This window comes from Bidens hawaiensis, unplaced genomic scaffold (genome assembly GCF_021521415.1).
Source record: "Bidens hawaiensis isolate Kalapana, Puna unplaced genomic scaffold, B.hawaiensis_p1.1 tig00025182_1, whole genome shotgun sequence".
Lineage (NCBI taxonomy): Eukaryota > Viridiplantae > Streptophyta > Magnoliopsida > Asterales > Asteraceae > Bidens > Bidens hawaiensis.
Window position 1 is genome coordinate 318,797 of NW_027494006.1, and position 6,000 is coordinate 324,796.

Sequence of the window (6,000 nt, forward strand, 5' to 3'; positions counted from 1 at the left end):
TCTTGGCATCTTCCATCGCCAAGGCATCATGAGCACGTTGGAGAGCCTCTAATTTGGCCTTGAGCTCCTCGTTCTCCATGCGTAAAGGCTCAGCAACGGCTTCAGCCTTGGTGGCCCTCTCGGTCGCGTTCCTCGCAGTCTCCTTAGCTAGCCGAAGCTGTTCGTTAACAGCTTGGGCAGCCTTGGAGCGGGCCTCGAGTCGCGCTTGAACCTCAACCTCGAGGGCCTTGAAGGCCTTCTCCTTCTCCGTAGCAGCTGCGGACAGCTTTTGGTTCTCCTCCCGAAGAGCCCGCGCTTGAGATACTTCTTTGGCGCGAGCTGCTTTCAACTTGTCGTTTTCACGACAAAGCAGCTCGACGCGCGGCTGCATCCGGGCTTGGAGAACCCGAAGCTCGTTGGTTAGCCTACCCTCCTGGTAGCTAGCCATGGCTTCCCCCAACGCACCATGGGGAGCAGCGTGGCGAGCCCATTCCACGCACTCCACAGGGGTACGAAGGGTTGTTCCTCGGCGTATGTTCCATCGCGGAACATACACTTCATTGGAATCCGACACTGCAGAAAGCAAAAAGCAGTTAGGAAAAGATGATAAAATATATATAGAAAAAAGGGGCCAAAAGAACCCTACGCACCTGTAGGGTCAATTACAGGCCGATAGCCGCCGAACCCACCACCTGAACCCAATGGAAATCCGTCCAAGAGGTCAGGCAGATGGGAAAGTGGCGGAAAGATGCGAGAAGCCCCACGCGTACCTGAGGGACCGGCCGTCGTTGCCGATGACGGGGGCATGGTAGCAGCCGCCGTGGTCGCCGCCGCGGTCGCTGCCGCAGAATCCGCGGCAAAAGTAACCGCCGGCTCTGTGAAGGATGCTGTAAAAATCGCACTCACAGCCGGCGGTGACGTCATCTCGGCTGGAACAGTCGGCTCAGAATGAGCAACTGAACCAGCGGAAGCAGGCGCAGGCGCCTGGGTCGACGCCTCAGGTAGGCTGACCAAGCCTACCGTCATTGGCGGAGAAGTAGTACTCGGCCCCTCACCCTGGAATGCGCCAACATCCACGCCTGCGTAAAGAAGAAAAGTGTTAAAAGACTTGGATTAAACTACGAAGATAAAAGCTAAGAGAGTTGTACTTACGGGTTTTCTTGAGCTTGAACGTACGGACGGGCGGGGACGAACCCGATGGAGCCGGTCTCTTGATGCCGGTCACCGTCGTCGTCATTGGTTCTCCGGAGGTAACAGTCGTAGCCTCCGGAACAGTGGTCTTCTCACCACCGGGGTTCCCCGCCACCTCTTCACTATCTGACTCAGTGTCAGATAGGAGCACTGGATCGGCTGTGGAGGCCGCCTTCTCCTTCCCTTTCCCGCCGGCAGCCCTCTTCTTCCGCACTAACGGAGGACCATCTGCGGATTCCTCAGAAGAAGACAGGATGTAAGGAATTCCAGCAGCGGGTACAGCACTGAGGGGTGGAGGAGAGAATAACGCCTTACCTGGCCGCCGGTGGCTAAGGATCTCGTGGCCCAGCGGATAGACCTCCACAAACCGATCCGCTGTTTGCTCCAGGATGGGCAACTCGTTCTCGTCAAGAGCACGAGTACCCACCCGCACAGGGTCGTCAGCTTCCCGCGGGTACAGGAGCGACTCCAAATTGTTCCCCTCTGAAAGAAAAGAAACAGTTAGAAGACAAACTCATATCAGCAAGAAAGACAAGACATACCATAAGGAGTAGAGTTCAAACCGTATTCGAGAAGGATGGGAACCTGAGACGCCTCCTTCCATACCCGGCTCATCCCCAGCATCACCATCCCGGACTCCGCAAACCGGTAAACCGGAGATTGGACCCGGGATATCTTCGCAAACCACTCCGCCTCCTGGTAGTTGGTGGCGTGGTGGCTTGGAATTGCCTGGCCATTTTTAAACTTCATGGCAATGGGGATGGCGCGGGCAGAAATGTAGAAGAACTCCCGCTTCCACGATCGGAGACTGCGCTCGGTCGCGCAAATCTTCAAACCCTTGATCCGGGTTGTCAGGGTGTACCACCCCTGGATGCACCTCCAAGTATAGAAGGTCATCAGGCGGTCCACATAGGGCTCAATGCCCAGAATCCGGCACACCCACTCGAAATGGCGAATCTTGGCGATCGCCATGGGGTGCAACTCGGTCAGATGAACACCGTGCCTCTCAAGGACACGGTAAACAAACTTTGTCAATGGGAACCTAAGATTCCCATAGACAAAGAATGCTGCATAAACCCCGATCTTGCCTCTGGGGGCATCGTACACGGTCTGATGGGGTTCAGGAAACTCAGGCTCGAAAGGATCGAGCATGAACTTCCTAACAACATACCGGTACTGATCGCCGGGCAGAGCACACTGGCACTCACCAGCAGTACTCCTGTCATCGGTGGTAGACTCGAGATCATGTGAAGACATCTTGCAGAAAGAAAGCGATTTCGGGAAAATGCTTGCCTGAAAAGGGGAGTATTTGCCGGAAATCGCTAAGAAGAAGAGAAGGGTGAAGGTGTGAATTACAAAGGACCCTCTCCCCCTTTATATACTAATCGCAATTAATGCGGTGAATTTAATGCGGAGGAGAGAGAAATCGAGGGTGCAATGAAACTATGACGCGTGGCAAAAAGCAAGCTGGCAACAGCTGTCAGAAGGACGCGTGCCAGTAATTTCGTGGCCACGCGCCCGAAAAATCGCGCCCACGCGCCTGAAAAAGCGTCTGGAATGACCATGTACTGTCACGTCACCATAACTTCCTGCACGTCCTGACACAGTCAGAAGAAACCGTCGCACGACGTTTCAGATGTTTGGACTGTTCTTATCCTCACCAACCTTTCGAATTTCAAAATTCAAAATTCAAAAAGATTCAAAAGTAAGCGGGAAAATACCCCTTACCTTGGCAACCAAGTAACCATAAGACGGATGCGGGTACAGTGTTAAGGCAAAACCCTTCACATACCTAGCACCCGCAGGGAATTGAAGCCAAGAATACCCCGGCAACAAAGTAACTATAAGACGGGTGCGGGTACAGTGTTAAGGCAAAACCCTTCACATACCTAGCACCCGCAGGGAATTGATGCCAGGGGTACCTTGAAAGTAAAGTAACCGTAAGACGAGCGCGGGTACAGTGTTAAGGCAAAACCCTTCACATACCTAGCGCTCCGCAGGGAATTGAAACCAAGAAGGATCTTCTGGGCAATGCTTGCGGAAACGGAAATAACATCCCCGCATAGCGGGAACGTCGAGAACTACATTGTTTGAGGCTCCAGGATGGAATTGGTGGTTTAAACATAATTGATCACTATGTTCAAAACCACTAAAACCTCAGGGAGAATCCACACAAGTGAGACCCAACGCTCCTGACTTGCGAGAAGGTTACATACCTACCCGCATCATACCTAAAGATCAAGCAAAAAAATCGGGAATTTTTGCAAGTGACATTAGGAAACCTGCGGGAAGAATCCCCACGAAGAACCTTAAAACTAAAAACCCTTTTCAAAACCCCTTGCTTAAAGTCCAAAGGTTCACCTCACTTTATTAAACATTCATGAGAAGAACATTGGACTGGGGGGACTTGAAGAGGTAGGTCCCAGCAGAGACCAGTTGGTCCCGCAAGACTCACCTTGAACAGGGACGTCTGCGCAAAGGCCATCTGCTCCCGCAGGACCCACCATGCTCATAGAATCTTACGCGCAGTACGCAAGCTGTACACGCAGGGAAAGCCTCCCAATGGTGAAGTACCCCGCCTGTTCCCGCAGTTGCGGATACAAGCCATCAGGGAAGGCTACCCGCAGACAGCAGGGCTACACGCACAAGGCAATAGCTACTTCAGTAGTCACATGAAGGAATGAGCAAGGCGGGAACAATCCCGCCAAAATGAGCCAGTCCGTATGATTCTGAAAGATCTTTTGTACTATACCTACCAAGGTATGGATAGGACAGACAATCTGACCAGAACAACCCATGAGCCAATCACAGGGTGACAGCTCACCGACAACAGTACGAGGAGGAGCACCCTCTAGTACTGTTTGTCACTATTAGCCGCTGCCTACTCACCAACTCTTACTGAGGGGCGTGCGTAGCCTACAGTTGGTAGAATAGTGTTACTGTTGGCCGTAACCTATTCACCAACCAGCATGGCCTGCGTATAATCCACAGTAGGTGGGACGTGCATAATCTACAGTTGGTGGAATAGTGCAGCCGACTTTGTTACTGTTGGCCGTAACCTATCCACAAACCAGTATGGCCTATGCATAATCCACTGTTGGTAGAACAGGAATACTATTCAGCCGGCTGTACCTTCTAGGAAACCTACCTTCGGCTATAAATACTCCAACATCTTGGAATGGTAAGGGCATCTGATCTCAATCTTATCTAGCAATCTCTTAATATACTCTTATATTCAGAGCAACCTAGTCTGATTCTCACGCCGGAGGGTGATCACAAGGAGGAACCCCCCTTCTCAGTGACGAGCTTACGGTGTCTGTTTTGCAGGTCTCCTGAAGAACAGCCTTCTCAGCTAGATCTCACCCGTGGGAAACATTACTTAACCCCCAGATTATCTATAATCAGGTTCACTTAGTGTTTCTTCAACCCTAGAAACCGTGCTTATGCTTACTTTGATTCCTTTGTAATTGTTATTATTTGATTATGTTTGCTGAAACTTTCTTAATGCAGTGGAGATGTCGACATAATTCCTTCTTCATGATCCCGGGTAAGTCCCTAACCTCTAATCTGATATGTCTTCTTATTCTATTTATTTGAAATTAGGGTATCATAATTACATTTATGTTCAGTTTATGGCTTTATTGATGAACAACAACCTCTGAATCTTTCAATTGCATATCTAGAAGCTAAATGAATCGTTAAAGTTGAAAGCGAAGCTGATTTAACTTTTTATAATACAGCCAGCCTTTTGTGTTTTTAATCCTGGTCAACTACAGATTTTGTACAAGTCTAATTATCTTTAATACATGACATGTATTTATTGAAAATATCATGTGTGTAATTAGGACTGCTACTTTTCAATTCGATTACCGTTTCATTATGGGGGTTTTGATAATGTGTTATTTGCTATAATTATTGTTCATTTGTGTCTGTAATGCGTCCTTTAGCTTCTCACATTTGTTAGCGGATGCTGTTGTCCACATATTTCAGGTGGCTTTTAATAATTTCCCGGTCGATTGCTTGGATGCTTTGTTAGGTTAGCTTTATATGGTTGTGAATGTAGGTTTTTTTTAAGTGTTTGCTATTTGTTTGGTTTTAATGGGCTGAAAGTGAATTTGTGGGTTTTAGTTCTTTAGATTGTTGATAAACATACATAAATATTAAGTTTTGATAAACACTTCATATTTGTTGACTTTGTTGGCAGCTCATTTTAGGTGGATTTTCAACAATTGAGGACTTGAGGTTAGCCAACTGCAAGTTGTAACAAATCTTATTTGTTTCATATTCTTGGTGTATTAAGCTTGTATGAAAATTGGCAAAACAGTTAGTGTTCAACCGGCTAAGGATAGCATCGAGCATAAGTGGTCAATATCCGATAGTTATCGATAAGCCAACATCGAGTTCAAGCCTTTAGACCGTATCTAGGTTCGACATTTTAGAGGTTAAACAAAACCTTAGTTTGACCCGTTAGAGATAGAAACATAACATGAATCGACCTGTTAAGAGATAAGTGAAATGTACCAGCTAAAGATAAAACATAACCCAAATCAATTAGTTGTCGGTTAAACTTAACTCGAGTTCGCCCCGTTAGGAAGACTGTACAAGAGCTCGACCCGTGAGAGATTAAAATAACCCAATTTGACATGTTAGGAACTAAACATGTCCTTAATCAACCTGTTAAGAGATGAAATATAGTTTGAACCAACCCGTTAGAGATAAAAGATAGTCTACTTTTTTTTGCCACTATTTAGGCTTTTGAGCTTCTTTTCAATTGTGATGTGTTAGTCGCGGTAACTTGCAGTAAATGGCGAGTTTTGTATTGCGGTTTTT